This window comes from Furipterus horrens, unplaced genomic scaffold, assembly GCF_987537825.1.
Source record: "Furipterus horrens unplaced genomic scaffold, mFurHor1.1.pri manual_scaffold_17, whole genome shotgun sequence".
Taxonomy (NCBI): Eukaryota; Metazoa; Chordata; class Mammalia; order Chiroptera; family Furipteridae; genus Furipterus; species Furipterus horrens.
Window position 1 is genome coordinate 98,475,676 of NW_028327187.1, and position 18,635 is coordinate 98,494,310.

The 18,635-nt window shown below is 33.7% G+C and overlaps 1 protein-coding gene across 1 annotated transcript in view; it reads left to right on the plus strand.

The window, feature by feature from the left end:
- DMD (dystrophin) overlaps positions 1-18,635 on the plus strand; it is a 1,939,482-nt gene that overhangs the window by 812,430 nt on the left and 1,108,417 nt on the right. The gene's annotated exons all lie outside the window — the stretch shown is intronic.

Here is an 18,635-nt window from a genome sequence, read left to right on the forward strand (position 1 = left end):
CCATGATTCCTCCTTTCTCTTAAATTATCCATGTAATTAAGATCAAATCCTGTGTCTCTGTTTGCAAAACGCATCTCTAATTGGATCGCTCCTCTGCATTGTGGAAACCCTAGACCACAGGGTAATCATCTCACATGTGTGACTTCAGCAGCCTCTAATTCTAAATAAGTGGGCCCTACCTATTACTGCTATTACTCCAACTTGATTGGCATTGTCCTGGCATTGAGGCATAAAAGGTTCTCCTCCACTTAAACACACCAAGATTATTTCCATCTCAGGACCTTTGCACATATTGTTTTTTTTTTTTATTATTATTTTTTGGTTTTTCAATTACAGTTGTCCCATTTTTCCCCCATTGTTCCCCACTACCCAGCCCACCCCTTTTTCCACAATCATATCCCCCCAATTGTCCATGTCCATATTGTTTCTTAATGAAATAGTTTCTCACTGGATATTTACCTGGGTACTTGAACTTAGCTGTCCTGCCATTTAGGATCAATGAACACTTAATAGAACTTTGATGTATATCTAGACAGCTAGTACTTAGTAGGTACTTTTTCTCTTTTAGACATAATTTTATACTCCTTATAATTATACATGCCAATTGGGAGTTTAAGACAGCTGTTCACAATAGCAGGTTCAGAATTGCAGTTACTTATGGAAGGGTATATACCTAGAAAGGACAAAAAGATCTTGAAACCTAACTTGGAGGTGGTGAAGGGTGACTGTAAGGAAGGTTACAGTAATTGTTGCAAAAGATAGCTTTTACCTCATCAGCATAAATTAGCAAGAAGTATTTTAACAACATTAGAAGTACACATCTCCCAAATATACAAGTTCTTGAAAAGTTGATAGAAAATTAATTTTTTAGTAGATTCACTTTAAATGCCACAAGAAATGCGTTGTATAAACGAGTCTTTTCATGAATATTTTTAAAATGTAAAGAATTTCGTAGTGTGAACATTTTTCCAGTAACTTTTAAAAATTGTTTGGATTTGAATAGAACTTCACATCTACAAAGAGCTTTCACATACATCTAGTTTGATCCAACTAATAACCTCCCATGAGTAAATAGTATTTTCACTGCCATTTTATAGTAAGAAAATTAAGTTAATGAGCTATGGCCAAGGGCACATGTAAGATATAGAAGATACCAGACTTGATCTCAGAGCTTCCCAAAATACTGTGGGAATTATTCAAAAGAAAGAAAAAAAATATCTAGTGTCCAAGTAAGTTTGAGAAACACTGGATTAAGAAAAGTCTCCTTACTCTAGAAATTTTGGGGGCTTTTGATATGCAAATGTGGATATGAATTTCTACAAGGGGACTAGCTTCTGTAGACTTTCACATCTGGATGGTTGCTGTACAAAGGGGGAGGAAATTTTATTTCAGTTTCCTGATAGCATTCCTGTTTCAGTGGTTATGAAGAACTAGTGTTCTGCACAAAAAATGGGGGGAGGAGAAGCATCACTGTACCACTATGCTTTTGTTTTTTTGAATTTTTATTTTTTACAAAAAAGAAAAAAAAAGCAGAGAGTACAAGAAAAATAATCACAGAGATGACTGCCAAAATAATGTCCAAACCTAGATTTGATAGCCCGTCACTCATTTTTTTTTTTTAGTGTCTATTTTCTCCAAATACATAATGGTTGCCAATTAATTTTTAGTCTTAAGGGAGAAACTTTTTTTTTTTTTGCATAATTGCCACACATTTTTTTCTTTGCCTTGGAATAACAACAGATATTTTCAGCTACCAATTCAAGATCCTTGGAGAATTGGGGAACATAAAAATTTTCTTCTTCAGAGACAGAGTGTTGTTCAGTAAACAGTTGTGAATATAGAAGACTAATAATGGTTGCTAAGGAAAGGAAACCAGGAAGATAGCCGCTTATAGAATTTTTCTTTTCTCAGGTTCAATTTTGTAATTAACATCACATAAGAGTTAAAGGAATTGGACAAGTTACAATTTTATGTTTGTCTAGATTGTTGGTGATCATAATATTTATCGGTATTTTGATAGCTTTCTTTTCTAGTATCTAGTTATGGAATAGAACCAGTGTAATGGTTGTTTAGTAAATAGAGTATGTACAGCTAGAATGAACTTCCAGGAAGAGGACTGACTGACTGATTCCCTCATCCCTCATTTCCAATGTACGGGAATTACTAACAAAATATAAGTTTTATAAAGTTTTAAACACATAGCTAGCTCAAATACATGATGGAGCCTCTCTTCCCCCAGTTGCCATAAAAGAACACATTATCTCATATGATATTGGACCTGCATTGAAGGCCTAAAAGTTAGGAAAAAGTTTTAAAGACCTTTCAGTAGAAAATATGTGGTCTTACATAACACGTTACTATGAGATGTGAATTAAACCCCTGCCTAAAACAGAACTTTCCTACATTTTCCTCGGGATGTAGAGGGGGAATGGATAAATCCTGCTCACAAACTCAATTCATCTGCCGAGGCTTGGGACTGGAGAAAAAAATCTTATGTGAAAATTAAAAGTAAATGAGGGGAATCTTTTTTTTTTTTTTACACTAACCACAAGATTCGACACTCTTGAACTGAGAAATTAACATAAAATTGGTCCAAGATTGGTAAAATCCTTGGAGTACTCCCTCTGAATAATACGATAAATCAATCTTGTGGGAGCGACTCACAGCCACAGCAACACTAGTGACTAATCAATACATTATGACTTAGAGTCATGTAACAGCGATCAAGATGTTAAGTACCTCAGGAACTTAAAATTATAAAAAAGTATTGGGTACTCTAAAGAAAATATGTTGAAACTAATTATAGAGATAAAAGTATAAAATAAACAATAATTTATAAAACGCTTTGAAAATGCCCAGGTATTTATGATGAAAACAATCAAGTAAAACTTGTAGGAACCAAAAGCTAGTCGTCGACATAAAAAAAAAAAAAAATCTAGTTAGATACATTAAACACGTAATTAAGTAATTAAAGAAAGAAAATTAGAAGTTTTCTATGGTGAAATTATCAGAATACACCACATAAAATTAAACATATGGAAAATATAAAGGATACACTGAGAGAACGGAATTAGGGAAGTTTATGGCTAATATAAGTTAAAAAGCAGAGAACCGGGGGAATACTCGAGACATTATTTAAGGAATAATGGCTAAAAATTTCTCAGATCTTAAGGAAGACACAGGCCCTCAAACTGAATAAGTATGTTGGTATTCCAACCAAGATGAATTAAAATAAATCTACAAAGCGCAGGGAATATGTAAATACCATATAAAAGAAACAGGAGTTGTACATATGCCAACAGGAATGGCTTATTTAATTGAAAGTTTTGATAGTAAATTGATCAACAAAAATCTCCAAAATTCCATTGTATTATCTTCATACAATTAAGACTGGGTCACTATTTGCAAAGTGGATTCCACCCATGTTAGAAAACCTTTGACATTGTGTAATAACTTTTATACTCTGTGTAAGAAAACCTAGGTTTATATCTTGAGTCTCCCATTACCTGGGACAGTTTCACTCAATACTGAGCCTCAAGATAAAGTTAATAACTGCTTCCTTATAGAATTAAGAGAGATAATGAAGGACCAAAAATGCCTAAAGAAGTTGCAGAATATTTTTATTATGGTCACTGGACAATATGCACAATTGTTGGTGTCCAGAGTTCACATTGCTTTGTGTCCTGAAAAACTGAAAGCCAAAAATAGAAGTTTTTCTCAGTTGGTTGTGTTCTCTGTACCTGAAAGGAGCAAATTCAAATACATTCTGGTTTAACACTGCTTAAATTTAGACTTTAAATAATTCCCACAGGTGAAGTTCTAAGAACATGAGTTTAGCCTTGAAATGGCAATTCATGCAAGGAAGCCAGAAGCAGAATCCGACTCTCAAAGACAGAAAATAATGAATTAACCTGATATGGAATGTAAAATAAATATATTTAATAGTTTTACAGTAGTAAAAGTTTGCATCAAATGTATGAATCAGGAACAAGAGACAATAAAAATCAATGTTTAAGAAGTTTGTTTTAAAAGGAATCAAATGGAACGTCTAGATATTGAGAAGTGTAATAACTGAAATTAATAATTTAGTGGGCAAGTGAAGCATTAGATTAGATAGAACAGAAATGAGAATCAGGAAATTGGAAGATACATAAACTAAATTACCTAAAATGCATAAAGAAAGATTAAAATATAGACAATATAAGAGAAAGGGTATGGAAGAGTATGAGAAGGTCAAATATAGAAAATGCCAAATACGAAGAGAACACTTTACACACTGCTGAAGAGACAGATTACCTGGAAAGTAGGGACACAACAAACAATAACAGCTGATTTTAGAGAAATGATAAAAGCCAGATGGTGTTAGAATACTGTTTTCAAAAATGATGAACAAAAAACTACCTATGAACCTATTATGGTATAGTCAGAAAAACTTTTTAAAAAATGAGGTGTAATTAGTATACAATCTTATATTGGTTATATTAGTTTCAAGTGTACAATATGGTGATTTAACATTTTTATACCTCACCGTGTGATCACCCCATTAATTTATGTATTGGCGGTACCTGCTTCTCTCTTCTAATGTTGGAATGCCTCAGCGCTCAGCCCTTGGACATTTTTCATTTTTCCTCTGAAGTCCCTGCCTTGCTGTTTTCATCCAGTCTCACGACTTGAATACCAGGTAGAAGCTTATGACCATTATATTTATAAAACCCGGCTCCTCCTTTCATGAACCACAGTGGTGAGTCTCCCCGTTCCATGTTTCAGGTGAAAATCTACCCTTGCTTTCCTTCACCTGTTCTCAACACAATAAGCAGAGACAACATTTGAAAAGGGAGAGCCAGTGCGTGTCTTCATTGGATCAAGACAGTCTGATAGATTCTCATCTATTTTAAAGTGAAATTCAAAATTCTTACCTGAGTTTCAAGGGATATGTGATTTTCCCCATTATTATTTCTCTGGCTGTAACTCTTAATACCTTGGCTCTTGTTCACTCTGCTCCACCTTCATTGATCTCTTCACTTTTCCTTGAACACGTCTGGCTTGGCCCCTCTGCATTATCTGTTTCAATGCCTAAAACCCTCTTCCTCCAGATATCTTTGTGGCCCTGTTCTTCCCTGCCTTCAAGTTTGTCCCTGTCTCTGTCTCTCTCTGTCTCTCTTTCTCTCTCTCCCTGTATCTCTCTCCCTGTATCTCTCTCTCTCTCTCTCTCTCTCTCTCTCTCTCTCTCTCTCTCTCTCAGTTTCCTTCTCTCAACCCCTTCCCCATTTATTTTTCTCCATAAAATGCACTACCTGGAAAGTTACAAATATTTCCAATCTTTATCGTATTATCTCCTTCCCTAGGATGAAAACTCGCCAAATGAAGAAATTCTCACCTTTTTTTTTTATTGCTATGCCCTCAGAACCAAAAACAGACTAGCAAGGAGTAGGTACACAATCTGCATTTGTTCAATAAATGAATGAATCTAATAGTCGGTCAATGATGAATAAAATCATTTTAACATCCTCTTAATGCTTAGAAGAAGATCATGCAAAATTTATTGTGTATATTAATTTTAGAAAACCATTAACTTGATAAAAATAGTGTATGAAGTTTTTGAAGTAAAGGGAGAAAAATATATAAACTATTGAAATAAAATGAATTATCCAAACTGGATAATAAGGTTTAAGAACATCAATTGAATTGGCAAAGGAGAGTAAGCAACTATATTAACACAGGACTTTGGTTATTCTGAATCTCTCCAGTCCAAAGCTATTAGTATGAAATAAGATGTAATTGCAATTGTATACTTTTACACATTTAAACAAATTCATCATTTTATAAATAAGATTTATATTATATATCACGGTAGAAATACTGTCTCTAATGACTGGCTCTAAATCGCCCAATACATTAAACTATAATATAAATATGTTAAACTAGCTTCACTGCTTATAATAACATGCATAAATATTGTATAGTTAGGTTATGGTTGTGATAGGTACATACTTCTGTATGTTGTTTATCTCCTGAATTAAAGGTACAATAAAGGACTACAGTCACAATTCAGTTTGGTGTCAAATATATTAATAGACATAATCTTACTTTTTAACAGTAATATACTATATCAGATTGTACTATCAAGTAGAAATTAACACAATGTTCAGGAGATTGATGATAAATAGTAATTATATTTCACAAACATAAAATTGATTCTGATGCTTTGCTGATATGTGGAGTTTTGTGTAATTTTATTTATAGAATTAGACTAAATATAACTCATTTTTGGCACCAAAGTAACTTGTTTCACTAAAATTAATATTTTCTTCCTTGAAATGACAGTACTTGAAAAATTACATTTGATAGAACTATTTTGGAACAGTTTCTTACTTCTCATTGTGAATAAGGACATTAAGCAAAATTTATCTTAGCCCAGTAGAAATGATTATGAATAGCAATTATTTTGTTGTGAGGTAATAGTTTGTGTAAGACCAGTGAGGTATACATGACTGGATCTTTACAAAAAGTGTCTCTAGTTATAACAACCTAAAGAGACTACAATTTGTCAAGTAACTTGCCTGAGTTCCTGTCAAAATTACCAGTAAGGATTCCAACATCAAGATACAATTTTAATTATTAAAGAGGTTTGTTGATCTTGTCTCTTTGGTTGTGGTAGGGACACTGCTTTATCATATTAGTGTCTTCTCTTTTTTATTTGTGTTTAATGAAAATCTCCTAATAGCGATAAAGTTTCGGTGAAATTAAAATTCCATACACTTACTGGGAATCTACATAGAAACTCAAGTTTTTATTTTGGATACATTGAATTGGTATTTCTTTCATTCAATAAACATTTATCTAGTGTCCCTTATGAGCCAGACAACACAAAACATAAAATAACATTGGCGAATCCATAGCAATCATACAAAAGACGTGATATTTGATAAATATAGCTCATACAATGAGGAGGAAAGAAGTACAAGAATTTATACACAGCAATTTGACCTCCACTTGCAACACAACAATAACAAGTGTAATTTTCTCCAATCTAAATTTGCTTTCAAAATATGGAACACCAGCTGGAAGGGAGCTTAGATGGCGTCTGCAGTGGGATTGGAAGTATCCTTCTGAGCATGCACCAAACAACTGGTTATAAATAATTAAAGCACTTGCACCATCTGTGAATCATTCTGATTCTTCAATGATTACTTAAGACTCTCATTGTATGAAACATATTCTTAGAACAGATGAATAAAATTAATTCAAGTGTATAGCTTTCCTAACTTCGATTTTCATGAAAGAAAAATTTTAAAAAGTTATGGTGTGTTCAAATCTGCTAAGTTTTCTGATATTTGTTCTGTTCTCCTTTATGAGCCAATGACTTTTGAAACCTAAAAATGCGCTTGAAGTTTAGTTTTATTTTTAATAATACAAATGCATTTACTCATAGACACTTCATTATATAACTTAATTTTGTTTTAAATATTCCATAATTTTTACCCTTTTACTTATCTAATCTCCTGAGTGTAATATTCAAGGAGTACTAGACTGCTACCTAGTAGAGAACTAAATGGGAGTGCAAGATGATTTCACCAGTAGTTCTGAAATATGCATTTAATGTTGTATTTAATATGGTTTATCACACAACCATGGACACACTTTTAAGGTATTAACCAATGCCTCACTGAAAATTTCTAACTCAGGTGATTATCACTCAATTTCTTAAATATTATCTCTTCCTAGCCAATTTTTAAATTTCCAGTTCCTGCATTTTTCCAACTACTGAACACGTAAGATGCACAAAAAAAGACTATATGCTATAATCATGAGCAATTTTTACAAAATGAACTACCTCCTTTAACCCATGTAAAACAGGAAAGTTTTATTCAGTGGTGGCTAATCTGTGGGTAAAAGGTGCATTGTTAAAGGAAAAGCAAGACTTCATGTCTGTACAAATTTAAGATGTTTAGATTAATTCATAACTTAGAGGGATTATTAGCTCTTTAGCTGGACAGCAATGTATGGACGTTTATTGCCAGAATAAAATAACTGGAGAAGTTTCTAGGATATCTTTGCAAGTTGTTTTCTATACTAGTTAGTAAATTCTTAACTAATAGAATATCTGGGTAGCTAAATATAAGGAAAATAATTATTTGACAACTCCCTTTGTGATCTCTGAAGTTCAAATTTAGTACCGATTAATATCTAGTTAATTATAAATATGTATGGAACATATGAATGATATCACCCACACTGTTTTAGGTTCTTGCATCATACATACAAGTGACTATATTTTTTTATGTGAAAAATTATCTTGAGGAATCTAGACCCTTTCATTGTCCCCCATAGTGCAAAAGAGCCTCTTTAATGTACTGTTACAAAGGCTTCCTCTGTCCTCAAACTGGCCCAAATGTCTTTCACGTCTGTCTTTGCACCATGTTTTCCTTCTCTTGGGACTTTCTGGTTCCTTCCCTGTTGACCTCCTGTCATCTTTCAGGATGTAGAGCAAAAACTTCCTTCAACATCCTGTCAGACGTAGTTGACAAGATTCCGTTCACCCCTCCATCGTGTTCTAGAACATTAGCCAGATGACTTCCCTTAATAACACTTACCACAATCAGAAAATGTAATGTTGGGGTGGGAATAAAAATTAAAAAAAGAAATGTAATGTTTATTTCTTTACTCGATTGTAATCTCTCTTCTACCATTAGCATGTAGATTCAATGAAGGTAGAGACGTTGTCTTGTTAACTAGTATTTTCCCAATACATGGATTCTGCCACCCAGTGGATGTCCCCTAAAAAATATTTTACATGAGTGAATGAATGGATAGATAGCATCTTCTTGTGGAATTCTCTCCAGTTCAAAATAATTTGTTCTGTATTCTTATGAAAATGATGTCTCAGTGCCAGTCTACCAGTATATGAAAGTTTTCACTCATCCATGGGAAAAAGAAAAAATAAGGGCAAATATGTTGTGCTTTCCATAGAGTTAAATTTATATAACAGTTGTCCTTTCTTCTGCAAGTATGGCTATCTGCTGTTCCTGGCGTGGAGGGGCATAAAATATCCTTTCTTTCGTCTTTTTCTTTCTTGCTGTTTCATTGTTATGTTGTTACAATGTGCTTTACTAGAAAAAATAAAGTTTGAAAGTTGGTGAGGTTCCCTGACATTTTGGTAGTATTTTACTAACCTATGAAACACAAAGTCTTTTGGAGAAACTTATTCACATGAAGGGACACACTTCCTGTCAAGTTCCTATGTTGGTTCTGTGATGTTTTGAGAATGAGGAAAGGGAAGTTCTGAAACCCATGATGACCTCCCATTTTTATGGCCTCCCAGGCAATAGCTACCGGTCCCACAAGCATTATCTCCTGAAATAAGATTCTGCACTTCTTCTTATCATGTGTGAGAAACAAATACAAGAACAAATATGGAAAAAGGGTGGCTTTAGGGCATCACAAACCCTGTCCAATGTATTTTCAATGTATATACTGATATGTAATAAATATAATAAAACCATATTTGCTTGTTTGTAGATATTTTCATCCTCCATATTTAAACCCCCCCCCCTTTTTTTTTTTTGGTTTGTTTGTTTCATAGACATAGAGACTCCATAATAGCATCCTTTGGTAGTGCTATTTGGAATCCCGAAAATAAAACAAATCAGTGTACTTTTAACACAAAAGTGTTGCCGTTCCTGTGCTTTATCAAAATTGAAAACTGAAAACATGAGGATGCCAAATTGGAAAAATGCACTACATTTGTGTTAATGTGTACTTTTCTTATATTCTTCATTTCCACGTAAAAAGCCATGACAAATAGTTCACTTAGCTCTGTGATTTACAGAATGCTTTTACACTCGTGGTTTCAGTCCATTTTTATAATTCCAAAAAATAATGGTCTGGATACAAAAAGTAGTCCAATTAAATCAGTATTATGAAAAGTTTGGAGAACTGAAAAATTAATAAAGTTCTTTTTATTTGGCAAAACACTTTTATTTCTTTTGAAGCTGCTTTTACAAAGAGGTTTTGGAAATAGAAGGTATGTTAAGGCCTCAGTTAGTTATCCTTTTTAAATATATAAGACAAATGTAGAAGTGATTGTGTGAACAGAGTTTCTTAGGTTTAAAACCTGAAAATTCGCTGGCCAGAACAGTGCAATTTTATATTAGAATTTTTGCCCTAGGAGAATACAATGATAATTATTTTTTGGAATGTTGACAGAGGACAGGCTATTTCAGGAGAAACTATGTTGATTGTAAAGTGGAACACAGTAAGCGCAATGTGTCCTTAAACTTATCAAACCCAAAGAATTGAACATAATCTTTGATGAGAGAAAAAATGGTTGTGTTCAGTGACTGTCATGTTTGCAAACTTATTTATAACTTGACAAAGTATACAGTTTTAGAAAAATATCATTAAACACAACAGTTTTATACACAGAGATGTACCTCATTTATTTGGAGGTTGCATGGACATCATTATAAATTACGGGAGCACAGGCAAGAATCAGGAAGAGCCTACAACAAAACGCCACTGGATTTGTACATTGATTAGATAAAGTTTATGAAACCCAAAGCTCACTTAAATTTCTTAAGGAGACGACTATTCAGGTCCTTTTTTGAAGAATTTTTTTAAAAGTCTTCACTTTTGATTTGAGAGATAGTTCTAATAAACTTAATTATTTGTTTTCTGCCCCTAGTAGACTAAAAGCCAGAGGTAAAGGAAAAATAAATAAATGACAGAAACATGAAATAACAGCCCTAGCCTGGAAGAGAGCAAAAAAGAGGGCCTCTGTATAAGGATATAAGGACACTTGGCCTTGAGAAACCATTTAGCACAGGGCCAGACATATAAGAGAATAAGAGATAGAGGTTATTTGTGGTTATTACTATTTATTTGATTTGATTTAGACTTAGCATAGATAAGTTAATTATTTTAACATTTATTCTCAAAGAAAATTGTGTTAAAAAATCATTATTCTCTCATCTACTAAATTTAAGTGTTTAACCCATAATGGCATATAGCATATTAGCTTCCTAAGCATAAAATACTGCTACCAGCTGCTTTTTATATGCCTAGCTAGCTGCCTGTCTTTGCTCTGTGTGCATATAAATATAACTATATATGCATATAGACTTATGTGGCTTATGGTTATAAATATTTGAATACATAGGTTTACATTGTAAAATATACACTTGACCTTAGACGATTCCTGCCAACCTCATCAAGATGTTAAATTTAATAGTTTCATATCCATCTACCAATTGTTCCAAAATTTCTATTTTTTAACTTCTTTTTATTACAGGCATATCAAATACTTGTGAGCATTTAAAAGGAGAATAGAATTGGGGGTAATTATCAAAATCGTATTATTTGGAATTAAGTTATATAATTTTGTAAAGAGTATTTTTATTATGCCTCAAGGTTATTAGTCTCTTTTCAGATTAGGACCATTTAAATAGAGACCTCATATGCCAGGCCAAAGAAATAGGGAAAATTTTCAGTTTAACAAAAACAATTTAGAATGCATTGGTAGCATTAAAGTGGTCATTTCAAAATTGCAAAAAAAAAAAAAATTTTAAATCTCTGCCATGTTACTGATTGTTTAAACCTTAATTAAATATCTGCTTTGGTTTGAGTATTTTTCTGAGATAGTTTTCATGTGTTAATTTTATTTTCATATTAAATAGATGCATGTATGTATATGTGTGTTAATGTTCTCATGTGAACATGTTAAAAAGTTCCTGTGTATTCCCAAACTGATATATTGGGATATCTTATTATCAGGAAGTACATAATGGATGTATACATTCAAAGTTTTACGTGGAGAATTTTGGGAGAGTTAGCATGGATTCGAGAGATTTCTTGACTGCAAGTCTTCTCAGACATTTCAATTTGCTAATAGGCATTGTGGGCCTACATGAAGGGGCTAAAATTAATATCTCTTACAGTGATCTGTATAAAAAGTCCCAAATAATTGCTTCTTTTTGTTGTTCACATAATGAGTTACATTAATATCTGAGAGACAACTGAAGAGCAAAGATATGGATGTATAATGGCATTTAGTTAGTGTGTGTTAAATTGGAAAAAAAGGACATACTTAAATGAGAAACACCTTTTAAATCTATACCAATGAAGATTACATTAAGAAATGAAACAAACAGTTCTGCTTGAATTCTGGGAATTCGAAAATCGAAATTTTTTTGGTACTGTAGATCCCAGCGATTCTAGCCAAATACCTATTTTTAAAATTATCCTTTTAAGCTGATAGTTTTTTCATTAATTTACTCAACAAATATTTTTGATAACCTACTGTATGCCAGGTACTGTGTACACATGAGTCTTTGCTGCATTTATTTTGCATTGTAAGGTAGCTAGGGTGTATAACCTTATTTATTAAACTATCATGTTACTTTACAGTTGATTTCTTACAAGGTAAACCGAATATGTTAGTGCTTATGTGTTGGTGCTGCATTGAGAAGATCCAAAGCCCTTTCCTTTCCCTTCTTTCATGGCCACACTTTAGTGACCAGAATTCTACCATGTCACTAATTTATGTTAATTCATTGAAACATCCTTATTAAAATGCAGACGTTATCCCGTGAAGGATAGCACTTTAAACCACTATAAGCCATTAACACATTATTGCGATTCAGTTTATCAGTTTAATTAGATGGTAATTTAGCTTGGCCCTGAGGAGTTAGGTTGATGTGATGGTGTGGAAGGCAAGAATTACTGTGGGGCAGATCCGTGAGCAGGTACAGCCAGAGCCTTGATACGGGACATTACACATACCCGGCCACTTAGAGGCAGGACATGCTTAAATACCAGCAAATCCAGCTCCACATGCAAATCTCTTTCATGGACAGCCTGCACTGCTCCCCAGATTTATTCTAATTTTTGCAAAGAAATCATATGACTCTAAGGGAGGCTTTTCTGCAATGTTTTACTCTGAGTATTTTATGTAGTTCGTCTCTTTTATTCTTTTGACACAAAAGGTATATTATAAGCTAATACAGTTTGTCTATCCATTAATGTTATTCAAGGGTTGATCATTTTTTTGATTCATAGCTTGGCATAGGTCAGTTTCTAGATTATGTGGTAAGGGGCGGCATACCTGGGAGCAACCACCATCTCACTGCTGTTTTCTCTGTGGAAGATCATAACCAATCCATTTGAACTCATTAGACTGATGATTCAAGGTCTTTCGACCATCCACTTAATGAAGAATACATCCGGCCGAGTACTGTCACAACTCTGGGGTTGCCATGGCATTTATGTGCATGCAAAACAGTGGACGGGAAAGACTAAGCCCACCCATAATCTTGTTTTTTGTATGCTGTATTATTTGGTCTTTTTTCTCGCTATGGGTTAACACAGTATTTTTTTTGGGGGGGTGCCAAATTTGCTTATTTGACTTCCCTTTTAGGCTTATAATTTCTAGAAATGATCCAGGATTAATAAATAAGAATAGGTCAGCTGTCCTTCTTACTGGAATAATCTCTAGAAGGAAATTGTCTTTCTCTGAAGACTTTTGTGAGTAGCTCTACCTGTGTAGGAAAGCTGGATTCTTTGCCCATGTAAAGCCTGAAATCCCATTTAGGACTTACATGCCATTTTATTATTACTTTTAAAAATCTATAATATTTAAGACTGCCCTTCTGAGGAGAGATACTCAGATACAAGTTAACAGATTTTCATACCATGGCTCACTTCAAATCATTAACAAATAATCTGGCTTTATTCGAGGGTTTGGAACATCTTTTACTTGATTAACATTAACAGAATTGTAAAAGGCTCTATCACTGTATTACTTTTGTCCTGATTTTAGTCTATTTTATGTTAGTTAGACTTTGAAGGCATTGACATACCTTCTATATACCATATTTATACTAGAAAGATAGATATTTTAAAAGAATGTGTTATAATAATATGGCATATAGTGTATTTTCCGTCTTCATTTGAAACTTTTATATTGAGGAGAGAGAAGTTGCTTAAATCATGGAGGAAAACACAGTGTCTTAAAAACTTACGTGTACTGCACCATTTGTTTCAAAACAGGACTGCCTTCACCTCATGCAAGTATATAGCCCCTCAAGAAACAAATTTTAAGTAATAAAAGGAGTGTGATTACTCAAGTTTCCAAGAAACCAAAGTTATTTTTTAAAACTTTATGAGTGATATCTAGGTCTGCTTACTTAGCTCAAATCCCAAAGCTCTTTCTCACTCAACTTAAGGTGCTGCAGATCATAGTTCTGTCCCTTCAAGATCCATTTTAAGCATCAATTGGGCTTTTCATTTCCTAATAAAAACAGGTTCTTTGGGGCTTTCTTGCACATCTCTTGATTTTCATTCCTGGGAAATGAGGATAGTGTATTCTTTGGGGTACATATCATTAGAAAGGACTATGAACAGAGCGAAATAAAATGAATTAGTATGACTACAGCACTTACTTGCTAATGATGCATGAATATCCATAATGATAAAAGGTGGTAAAGAACATTAACAAAAGCAAATTGATTTTCAGAAGGTTAGACAGGATTTGTACACATCAGAATTCAGAAGGATGTAATTATTCAAGGCAGAGTTAATGAAATTCAAATGAAAAATGCAAAAATCTGAATATGAGTGCATGGATTATGCATAAAGAAGAGAAAGTGAGCATGATACTTCCAATTATACTGATTTTTAAGTAACTGTGAAATTTTTATTAAACCAAGCTGAAAGTCATTCAGTGGATATAGTTGACTCATTATGGCCCTGCATGACTGTCAAAAGGAAGGATTTATTTTAAGGATTAGATAGTAAACTAGATCTCCAAATCTCTGATTCTCTTGATTAAAATTTTAGCAGTTTCCTATATATAAAAAACTATAGCGCATCTCTCTCTATAAAAATGTATTTATATCTAATACATATGTTTATAAAATCAATTAGAACTTTATAATAAATGAGAATATTCAAATTTTATAAAACTGGGTTTTCTGGAAAATGAGTTGACATTTTCCCAAATTTGTCAAAAAGTTACTTTGAAGTGTTTTTATTTTGTCATAAAAGTTGACAGGAGCCCTGGCTGGTGTGGCTCAGTGGATTGAGCGTTGGCCTGAGAACCAAAGGGCCACCGGTTCGATTCCCAGTCAGGGCACATACCTAGGTTGCAGGCCAGGTCCCCACTTGGGTATGTGTGAGAGGCAACCACACATTTGACATTTCTCTCCCTCTCTTTCTCCCTCCCTTCCCTACTCTTTAAAAATAAATAAATAAAATATTTAAAAGTTCACAGGATTTTTCCTGTGATATATACCTCTTAACTTCTCCTGGCTATGATGACTGGACTGTATGTATCAAGATGACAGGAAGAGCTAAGGCCCCCACTAGATCAGTCTTCATTAAATGGTTCAAATGTGTGATATTAACCTTTTAGAATTTAACTTACAAAACACATCAGAGTCAGTACCCCCAGGTAATTGTAACCAGAAGGCATTTAGGAATTACAGGCACTCTAATTAAATTTATTTTGCACAAGAAAAAATAGAAAGAAGGATACTTATTTATTAGTAGTTTAGGGTGGCAAATATTGCAGTTTTTATCATTCAGATCTTTTCTGAAGTGATAGAATATACCTTTCTATTTATTTGATTGCTTTTAACAACTATGATAGTTCTACTATTTTCAAATGTGTTGGAGAATCTCATCATGCCACGTCTGAGCATGCCGTGAATAGGACGTGGCAGTTAGTCTGCTTGCTTCCGTGAAGTGATACCAACTGCTATAAGACTTATGTATGATATTCTTGAAAATAATCACAACATACATATCAGTAAAGCATGCCCTAGCTGCAGTATGAAGGCTAATGATTCCTTCAAGGGTGTTATAATCAGGTTAATAAGGACTTCATCTTTAAAGCAAAAGGAAAGCAAAATTGGTGTCTAGGCCCAGATCCAAAATTTCAAATTATTTGAAAAATTCCGGATTTAAACAGATGCCATAACATTCTCCTTATAGAGATTTCCATTAAAACATAGGCAAAAATGTATCTTCTCTTAATGTGCTGAGGAATATTTCTTAGGAGGAAAAGAAGTGTGTGAGTCAATATGTAAGAAAAGAATCTATGATGGACACAGATTGTCAAGCAGTGAAAAACTCACCGAACAAGAAGCCAGAGTACAATGAGCTCTGGTTCTTAGACCCCTGGTTTAAGCCTGAAGCTGATTTTAGATCTCATTTCTGAGACACAGAACTCCAATGTTCAAACTTGTGTGGGGGAAATTAATTATTATTTAAATAAATCTCATTTTATGTTAAATTTCTTTATGCAAAACAAAAAACCATGCACAAACACTGAGAAATCGCCAATTTGGATTTTAAGTTGTATTTCTGGAAATTAAATCCAAGGCAGTAATCAAATGTGAATTTTAGTGCCTATTTTCATTATTGTATTGAACTGTTCAATTAAGTCACTTCATACTTACTATATATAAGACAGCAATATGAACTTAAGATAGCTGAGAGTGTCCCAAATGTAGCTAATGAAGATCTAAGAAACTACATGTCAAAAGAGAAACAGAAAGGAAGTATAAATAATTTAAAATAATTTTCCTCTACTCTAAGAAGAAATGATAACAGATAGAAAAACCTTTTGAAACTCACAATGATTTTTAAAAATGAGACTGAGATGATTTCTGAATATTTTGAAAATACATCTCACTGAGAAACAACTGTTTTCTGTTAAACAAAATTACATAATACAATATACATACATACATACATACATACATACATATGAAAGAGAGAAACTAGTCCTAGTCTTTTTTCCAACTCCATCCTTAATAACAAAAAACCCTGCTCTGTAGAAACTTACAGGTATAAAATTCACACAATTACAAAGAAAGGTAATTACACCATCTTATAAAAATAATATAGAAGATACCTTGTTTCAGATAACGTAGAACTACCTTTCCCTCTGGAATTGTAGCAACCAAGACAAGTAAAGAAAGACAAATCTATTAACTTGGAAATTTTTATTAAGAACAATAGTCACCAGTCTGAGGGAATGTGTGGAAGTCACAGTAAATTAGCCTGACTTGTGTTGTTAACTCTACTGGCTACTGTTAAGCCTAATGTGTAGGTGAGAATTGCAAATTGAAATAGCCTGCTGCTTTATTTTTCTTCTAAATTGCTGCAGTGGTTGGTTTGAAATGAAGAAATTGAGAATTTGGTTTTTAAAAAATCTATGGTTAAACCTATGAATTGTCATAATCAAATTCTAGCCCCAAATTCTAATATAATCTTAAATGGAAAATTAGAAGTACATGTAGATTATCATTCCATTAATTATGAAGGAATATGTGTCAGGTATTCGGTTCTGATATGCACATTAAATCAAACTTTGAAAAGATATCATTACATAATTTAAGCTAATTTGTGTAATTCTATGAATTTGCAGTGCCATAAGTAGATGAGGCATCTAAATTAGAATTATTACATTTTTATATTATGTACAAGAATCCTGGACATGAGAAATTAAAAAGAATGCATAAATGGACTGGCTTATGATTTCTCTCATCTCTGTGTGGCTTCAGTCTGGAATCCTGAACTCCTTTTACTTACACTACTGCCCAAATAAGGGTGGTCTTGTCCTAAGGCCATGCAGTCAGAAATGGCTGTGTCAGCGTGTCTATCACCAGAATGCCCCCAGAGACCCTGCTACTGAACCCCTCAGCTGATTCCATCAGTGGGCAGGTGGCAGGTGATCAATTCAAAGCAAAGTCACTGGGGAAATAATTTCAATTACAAGAGTTTTGCTGCTTATTTGGAGGAGGGAAAGAGTAGATTGACAGCTGTTCGTGTGGAAAATAATACAATAATAAATAACTAATAATGTAAGAATAAACTGTTTCACGTACACACCACTATAAACCTACTTTTGACCCCCCCCCATACTCTAGACAGAAGAAAGCAGAGGCCATCCATCTTTTTGAATTTGCATGTCACATAGAATCTGTCCCTTACTAGTACAAGGAATAAGGAAAGAGGCACTACTGACCAGGTCCAAAGGGACTCTGATCTCCAAGTGTCCATCACATGAGGCCCTTGAATACCAGGTGGGAAGACACAGGTGCAGGAGGAGAGGCTGCTGCTCCCTTAGATGTTAGGGGTTTCTGGAGTTCTTATTACAATATGAATTCCCCCCTCAGCCCTAAGCACCTAGTACCTTAATTAGAAGCTTAACTTAACTAAGAAACTAGCATCAAAGAGAGGACTTAATGTCTAGAATTTGGAGGCTGGGGATGCTTAATAGTAAAGTACATACCAGCCAAAATCTCTTTGTCCCTCTTGTATTGGATACCTCAATGAAGACTAGGGGGAAGGATTCCTTTGGGATGAATATCACAGGTGTAGACTCCTCCCATCCTACCCCCCACCGAGTTTTCAAGGAGCCTTAAGGTCACATTTTATAAGCCAGTTTTATAAAATATCCTCTTCTCACGATAAAACTACCCTTCTCATGACCTTATGGCTCTTGGTCTTTCTTCTATTCATGGTACTAATGGGTATGTATCTCTTATGAAAGGTACTAACACTTTTGGAAGAAGAGGGTATATAAATAATAACCGTTTTACTGGACTTACACATTTTTATTCACTTCC